The 9121-nt window shown below is 32.3% G+C and overlaps 1 long non-coding RNA gene across 1 annotated transcript; it reads left to right on the top strand.

Moving 5' to 3' along the window:
- Positions 1-351: 351 nt before the first annotated feature.
- LOC127701481 (uncharacterized) lies at positions 352-4821 on the top strand. Its single transcript, XR_007982056.1, has 3 exons — positions 352-618; positions 1579-1770; positions 4355-4821. It is a non-coding gene; the product is annotated as an uncharacterized LOC127701481 (long non-coding RNA).
- The last annotated feature ends 4300 nt before the right edge of the window (positions 4822-9121 follow it).

The following is a 9121-nucleotide window of genomic DNA, read 5'->3' as shown; positions in this document are numbered from 1 at the left end:
TCCATATGTCTACACCACAGCCACTCTTGGAGTGTCATATATCTCTTGAATTTTAACATATGCCTGCATATGACATCATCTATGGTACTTTGAAATAGTCTATAAAATGAAATCGAAGTGTTGCTTTCCACCCGTATCCATAATACCAAACACATTAATAATCACTTTTGTGTTTAAAGGTATTATTTTTCAATTGGATTTAACTTCGATTTTGTAGGTTACCTGTGTATCGAAATAGTTAAGTCTATATTTTGACTTTATGTAACAATAACAATATATTTTAATTTAAATTTTAGTATCATATATGGATAGTTCGGGAAAATCCCCTAATAGTTCAGAAGCTTGAACTGACCGCTTGTTAAATGTCACACACCTACGTAACTAATTAAATAGTATTATTCATAAATATGAAATAAATTTGGCGAGAAATTCACATTTCGATTTTTAATTTGATATTCAATATCAATGTTACTCATGGGTTAAAAATAGTAAAAAGAACTATAAAAGGGAAGCAACCACTTAATAGATGAATTAGCCGTCGCTGGCAATAAGTGAAGAATGGCTGCGCAAGAAGTTGATTCTACAGATGTCAACGTCGTTCTTAAAGATCTAAAAAAGGTAAGATCCCATGTGAAGGTATACTCCATGGAGTTGAATTACTGTAAACCAACTTATTTTCGCGGATACTTGATTTCGCGTTTCGCTCTTTCTAGCCCACTTCGCGGCGATTAAAGTTGGCGATTTTCAAATTTTCTTGATGTATTTTAATTAGGAAAGATCCAAGTTTTACATATTCGCGACGATTTATATTTGCGTTATTTTTCTACTCGCGAAAGTCGCGAAAATAAATCGCTCGCGAAAATTAGTTGATTTACAGTATGTATTTTTGTTGCCAAGTATAGAATAAAAAAAAAATAAGACCCACTTGGCAACTCAAATATATATTTACTGTTAATTTGTTTTTGTCCTGAAAATGCATGAAATATTTGCAACTGGACGTTGAGAAAACAACAAACAAGCAATTAATTAAAATAGCCTATATATTTGTCTCTTTTTAGTTCTGTTGATTTCATGTCATTTTCATTTATAGATCTGAAGCAATCGGTTTATGGGTTCAAAATATCGGACCAAAACAAATATGTTTAATCCAACTATGTAAGAGCTTGAATGTCAAACATATGTAGAGAAACTGAGACACTATAAGGATAAATCTATGAAAGCGTATTAATATAGCCAATACACCAACAATCAATCAATCATTCAATCAATTAATCAATATTTCAAACTTTTTCTAAAGATTTTCAATCCCTGTTTTTTTTAATTTCTTACATTGACCTACTCTTAAAACTTTATTAAAAAAAACAACTCCTACAAATAGAGAGAAAAAAATGTGACTGTTGAACAATCAGATTTAAATTATCCATCCAAAGGCGGTGGAACCGGATGTGTCTATATTGTGAGCGTGTTCTGCTGTGCATTGGAGAAACAGTACCAGGGAAATGAAGAAAAAATATTAAGAGATGATACTTTAATGTTCAGAAAAAATCATTGACATTTCTATTTTTTGTTTTTTTTTAGATAAACAAAGGTTCAATTACAGAATTATAACTTAAATCATTTAAGAACCCACCAGTATTGACTAAAAATGTTATGCAAGCAGTATGTATATTAATGGGTAGGACTCCGTCATGGGACGAGTCGAAGAAACTACTCGCTAATGTAAACGAGTTTTTGCAGAAACTTCAGACTTATGACAAGGTTAATATACCAGTAAGTATAATGAGACCATAAATAAATTAAGTAATCCAGTTATTGCTGCTTTTATTTGTTTTCTATCAAGTTTTATTTTGTTTGTTTTGTGTTGTTTGACATTTTTTGACATTTTCTGTTTTTTGTTTTTTGTTTATTGTTCTTGTTTTTTTGGTGGACGAGGGGATGTTTTTCGTTTGCATGCTCAATTTTTAAATATTTGTGTGAGTCTTTTGTAGAATGTGCCTTTGTTCTTGGCTTTTTATAAATTACCACTTTTTCTAAGAGCATACAATTAGTGTCATGAATCGTATTGTAGACTGCACTGAAATAACTCATCTCTGATAGTACAGCCTCCTTATTTCAAATATGTATTTCTGAATAAGTTGAAAGAACTAAGCTTGTAATTCCGAACGGTGGGCGCGCTTTTTGTCTACTTGAGCTCGAATCAAAGCAGTTGGAATTATAAATTGGATACAAAAGCATCTAAACACGAATGATTTTAACGGATAAGTGTTCATCAACATACAGAATTTGATTTTCACTATGTAAATACTGAATATCACTCTTTAAAGTCTGAGTTATTTGCATATAATATTATGAACTGCCATCTACCTTCCATGCCAAAAAGTCATGTTATAATAAGCTGCTTTTTGTCATTCTTAGAAAATAGACGTTTTATGAAAGACTGTTATTCGCAATCCTAATTACATATACATTTCATAATAAGCTACTATGTGCCATTCTTATAAAATAGGCCTGTAACGAAAGACTACCCTTTGATGAATCCTAATCAATTATGCATTTTATGATAAGTTGCTATTTTTCTGTTTTACCAAATAGGCTGGAAATGATAAGTTTCTATACGTCCGTCTTATCAAACAGGCTGGTTATGATAAGTTTCTGTGTGTCCTTATCAAACAGGCTGGTTATGATAAGTTGCTATTTGCCTACCTTATATTGATTACTAATAAAATTGAGAATGGAAATGGGGAATATGCCAAAGAGACAACAACCCGACCAAAGAGCAGACAACAGCCGAAGGCCACCAATGGGTCTTCTACGCAGCGAGAAAATCCCTCACCCGGAGGATGTCCTCAGCCGGCACCCAAATAAAATTGTGTACTAGATCAGTGAATAAGTACATTTGTTATGATAAATTTGCCTTCCTTACTAAAAAGATGTGTTATAGTAAGTTGCAAATTACCTACTTTATCAAAAACATTGCAGATTGTATGATATGTTCCTACTTGCCGTTTGCCTACCTTATATTCTTTGCCTAAAATATATGTTATCATCAGTTGTTATTTTCCTTCAATGTCAGAAGATATGTTCTTTTTCAAATGGATATGTTATAATAAGTTACTTGCTTTCCTCAACAAATATACATACCATAAGTTGCTTTTTGACTTTTTTTTTACCAAATAGGCATGTTATCAAAATTGCATGCTTCCTTCATAAAAAGCAAAACAAAAAATTAAGAATTTTTTATGAAATAATACTTGGTGCCTTTTGTGGCTTACTATTCGGTATCGGTTTTTCTCATTGTTGTAGACCAAAGGTCACCTGTATTTGTTCACATATGTGTCCTTTGGTCTTAAATGGATAGCTGTGTCAATGGAAATCACACCACATCGTCTTATTTCATATAGAACAATAATGTATAATTTTAAATTGTATATTAAGGACCAGAAATAAACCATTCAATCAGTTGCTAATATCTTATTATTATCAGAGACAACTTGTATCTTTTGCTGTCAATAGAAAACAGCATTGCAACAAGGAGATTGTGGAGTTTTTTTTTGCTGAGGTCGCCTATAGACACATCAATAGATTAAAAGGGCATTGCCCACGTTGAAGGAACATTTCTTGATCAATTTTGCCCAGTTAACGAGTAAAACAGCCGTTTCTCATATACATCAATATCTGACAAATGGCAGAATTAATATGGCTACATTTCTATATTCATGCTACCAATCTGCGGCGAAGTTTCTATGATTCCGTACATTATCCACAATACTCCACTTAATATATAAGGTGTGTTACGTATTATAAAAACGTACAGATATGCACTCTGCGCATGTGATTCCCTTTAATGTTCATGAATTAATTTCCCAATATAATTGAAATTTTATTGAACTTCTTATAAGGCAAAGATGTTATTGAAGAACATTAATTCAGTTGATCCTTTTAAAAGTAAATTCAACTTTAATTATCTTTTCTATATTTGTATACACATCTTGAAACTGCTCTCTTTAACTATTTTGGGGCTATTCAGTATACAATTATTGTCAAACAACAAATTATGAATTTGTGGTCGAAATCACTAGTTTGTTATGTATGAAGAGCTAATACATGTTTTGTACACTTGTTTCTTCAAATAATACCATTTCTATATAAATAAACCTCAATGACGAGTATCTTATACAATATGTCTAGCTCCAAATTGTTCCGAGTTTAAACTAGTTATGAATAAATTAAGCAAAAAAATCAAAGATTTGCCAAATCAAAGCCAAACACGAAATTATCAATATAAAAACTACACATTAATACCATATTATATATGACACTTTTAAATGCTATTTTCGTTTTTTTTTCATTGCAGCCGGAAGTAATGACAAAGATACGCAAGGAATACACCAGTGACCCGAATTTTAATCTTGAAAATGCGAAGAATGTGTCACTGGCGACATGGAAGTTATGTTCATGGGTTATTGCTATGGACAAATATGATAAACATGTGAAAGCTGCCGGTGGGAAATAAGCAAATTCAGAGAGACCCAAATGCGTCAAAAATAATAAATTGCAAGAACAGATAAAAGAACTATTATAACAACGGTGGCAAATTCATTTGGAGTATTGAATAATACAGAGGTTTTTGCCATTCCTTTTTCAAACTGTTAGTCTTATAGTGATTGCAACTTTGCTTTCTTCATACTTAGTGTTGCAGGTCATTTACAACAAATATGGTATACAATCAAATAGCAATGCTTTGAAACTATTTGAAGAATTTGGCAGATAAACTTTGATCCTATATCGGAAATTTACCAATAAAATTGACTTGTTGAATTATCAGTAGTTTATGATTATTTGAAGGAGGTAGAGTAATAGAGCGTCCCATTGCAATATTTCATTTATTTTATTTGGTAATATCATGTCAATATATTCCTTCTACAAGTGTTGATTTTTTTTATTTCAGCAAACAACGATCGATCTTATAATGCCTCTCTTCCAAGTATTGTTCTTTGTAAAAATGAATAAGATTGCCACAAAAAACTAATTTACTCTATGAATGAACAGATACAGGGTAATTACCCAAACTCTTCTAATCGAAACAAACAAACAAACAAACGAACAAAAAGTAAATCAATAAACAATCTCTAATAGAAAATTACACTGATAGAAAACCAGATAACCTTCTTACTAGTACCACATCTAATATACTAAAATGACAAAAAAGTAAAAATGCTTTTCAAAGGTTTCTATAATACAACATACCCCCCCCCCTCCCTCCTCCTCCAAAAAAAAATGTATGCCTAATTTTGTTATGCCAAACATTTTTTTGTACGTAATCAGCCTCGGCAAGGCAAGCGTTTTAAAGAAGCTATTACTTTTGCAATTACAATATCAAAATAAGATGGTAAGATTACCAGTAAGACAGTTCTCCATTAGAGACAAAACACGTTGATGTAAACAGCAACAGATCACCGTACGGTCTTCAACAAGGTGCAAAACCAATGCCAATATATAGTAATCTATAAATGGCCCTGTCTTGACAAAATGTAAATCAATTCAATACAAATACAGTTTTTTTAAATCATTAGATACGGTACTTATGGATAAGCACATCGCCTGTTGACAAAAATGGCAAACTGATATGGTACTATTCCGTGTTTTACTGGCAATGTAGAAAGCTCTACTTCATGTGAAAATGTATTGCAGTTAAATTGACTAAAGCACTATTTACATGCAGCTCTGCATACAAATATTGCCGTACTTTGGTGATTCAGGTGTTGAATAATGAATTAAAACGAGTTACCCATTTTACTATACAATGAAGTATATAATGATAAACCCAAATTACAAAATACTTACTAGGCGCATAGAAGTGTATATTTGATTATGACGCCTTTACTTCAGACAAGGAATCTAAATGTCTGATGCCTTGACATGGAATCTAAATGTCTGACGCCTTGACAAGGAATCTAAATGTCTGACGCTTTGACAAAGAATATAAATGTCTGACGCCTTTACGTCAGACAAGGAATCTAAATGTCTTACGCCTTGACATGGAATCTAAATGTCTGACGCCTTGACAAGGAATCTAAATGTCTGACGCCTTGACATGGAATCTAAATGTTTGACGCCTTTACTTCAGACAAGGAATCTAAATGTCTGACGCCTTGACATGGAATCTAAAAGTCTGACGCCTTGACAAGGAATCTAAATGTCTGACGCCTTGACATGGAATCTAAATGTTTGACGCCATTACTTCAGACAAGGAATCTAAATGTCTGACGCCTTGACATGGAATCTAAATGTCTGTAGCTTTTATCTGGTATCTAAATGCCTGACACCTACACTTCAGACAAGATATCTAAATGTCTGACGCCTCGATGTCAGACAAGGAATCTAGATGTCTGATGCCTTGACGTCAGAAAATTATTTTTGACAGGAGTTGAAACAAAACGAAAAGGCAGATTAAATAGGAGGGAATATGTTCTCTAAGGGGCAAAATTGTATAAGGCATTTCAGGTTCAATATTATAAGTACAATTGATGAAATGTTCGTACACTGTATTTTAAGTTAAATTCAAAATAAGGAAAAAAAACTTCAATCTTCGAGAATCCCACCGGCTAGGAACAACTGACTTATAATTGGTTTATTTCCATTATTTGGTATTCAACTCAAAACACAGTATACGAGCATTTCATCAATTATAATCATAATGATTTCCTTTATGTGTATATGCTTATTGCTTATGAGTTGTATTCATGTATATAGTTTTAATAATAATTAAAATCCGGTGTCCTTCTATCTGTCTTGGTTATCGGCAATATGAATATGAATATATTGTTTAATTATAGTTGCAACGCAGGATTATGTAAAGCAAATTTTAAATATTTTTTGGTGAAAAGATGAATTAGCAAGAACAAATCACCCAGGGACAACAGCCTTTTCATTTTTTCTCTTTGCTTGGATTGTTCAAATAATGTTTCTGATTAACTTTAATTTGTATCATTGTTATTTCTTCGAGACTGAATATGAGAAAATAGTAGAACTCATATCCAATAGACCTCATATTGCAAAGTGTACATTCTCAATCTTTTAAGAAATGCTCTGTCTTTGATCTTTTTCTTTTGGTATCTGTAGATTAAATTTACAAGTTTGTAGACGTTGACTTTTTTTAATTAATATAAAATATTTTTCTAGTGTAAAATAAAATCTTCATAGATAACAAGATTAAACTTTTCTACGCTAGACGCGCGTTTCGCCCACAAGAGATTCATCAGTACCGCTCGAATAACAAAAGTTAAAAAACGCCAAATAATGTACGAGTTTTCAGAGCATTGAGAACCCAAAATTCCGAAAGGTTTTGCCACATACAGCTAGGGTAATTTATTCCTGGGAAATTATCTAAATTCTTTCGAAAACAGATAGGAAAACGCCACCAGTGAAGACTTCCCAATACCAGAAAACAGTGTTTGATAAAATGTTTCGACAGTACATACTGAATTAAACTTACAATATGCTCATTGGAGACTGTGATATCTATGCATAATCAAAACCAGGCTCATTAATATAATTTGATATGAGTTACCCATTGTCAGACAATTTATGTTAACCCTTTTAAAATAATCGCGACCAAAAAGTATTTGATGTTTGATTTTAACTTCAAAAGTATAAGTGCCGGTCTTTATGCATTTTCGGGCGTATAGATGATTTTTGTCTCACCTGCGACAAAAGTCATCTATATGCGAGACATAGGTATTACTAACCGGCTGCGGCGGCGTAAACTATTTGTATAAAGCTTATTATTTCAAAAGGTTGAAGACTTGGATGCTTCAAACCTTGTATGCAGATACCTTATGTTACGAAATTTTCGTCTGTCATATGTACTTTGTCCTGGAACTCATTTTCATGGCTCTGTGACTGCTTGAATAAGAGTTTTTTGTCATTTGAATTTCTCACTAATTATGAGCAATAGGATGACTATATTTGGTATATGGGTTCCTTGCAATGTCTTCATGTCGGTCAGACAGGGTTCAAATTACCTTGACCTCATTTCATGGATCAGAAAGTGATCAAGGTACGAGTTTCTCAGATACTATAAGCAGTAGGTCAATTATATGGTGTATGGAATGATTGTAAGGTGTACATGTCAGTCTGACAGGTTCACCATTATTTAATGTGGTTGTGTCATTTAGCAATGTGGTTTTAACATTACTTGATGTGTATGTGGCTACACGTAATGTAGCTGTTTCATTAAATGATGTGGTTTTGTTATTTCGTAATGATGATTTACCAAATCTTTATATGGCTTTAACATTACATTATGATGTTTCAAAATTTGACGATTTTACACTACAAGATGTGTTCGTTCCAGTAATTGATGTGGTTCTGTCATTCTTTGACGTGGTTATCACATTACTGGATGACCATTTGGGAAAAACTAGTTCCATTTTTAAAACCGATTTCCATGTTCTATGTGCCTCGGATGAGTGTGGCCGTCCATTGAGTTAGAGATCAAATTAAAGTCTGGGTCACTGTTTGAGTTAAACTTCGAGTTAATATCGATTTCGAGTTAGAATTCAAGCCATGATAATTAGAATTAAAGATCGAGTTAGCAATGAGTTTCGAGTTGAACTTCAAGTTTGAGTCACATTTAATGGTTAAGTGCGAGTTACAATTCGACTTGAACTTTGAATTTGAGTCAGCTTTTGAGGTAGAGTTCGAGTAAGACTTCGAATTTGAGTCTCATTTGGATTAAGATTTCGAGTTGAAATTCGAGTTATCTGATTTCGCAAATCAAATTTTAGATGTCACAAACATATCGGACATATCTTTCCATTAAATGGCTTTTTTTTCTTTTTCACTGTATCGCTCTATTCATTTATCAATATAAATCAGAACTCTATTCTGAAAGAGAGAATTTTATTTTATTTTTTTTTTGAAATTTCAGGGTCAAAATCCGAAACAGCGGTGACGTTGTTTTTCTAAACTTTCAGCATATTCAATTTAACATTGAAGCGTTCTGTCGTGAATCTTAATATTTTGTTCTATATTTTGACTTTCAGTAACAATAACAAAAGATTTAAATTTAAAGTTCAGTATATCATATTAAAAGATTGATTAAATTCCTTTTAAATCA

This window comes from Mytilus californianus, unplaced genomic scaffold (genome assembly GCF_021869535.1).
Source record: "Mytilus californianus isolate M0D057914Y unplaced genomic scaffold, xbMytCali1.0.p SCAF_1, whole genome shotgun sequence".
Taxonomy (NCBI): domain Eukaryota; kingdom Metazoa; phylum Mollusca; class Bivalvia; order Mytilida; family Mytilidae; genus Mytilus; species Mytilus californianus.
Note: the sequence above shows the minus strand (reverse complement) of the source record. Positions and strands in the feature narration are given on the sequence as shown.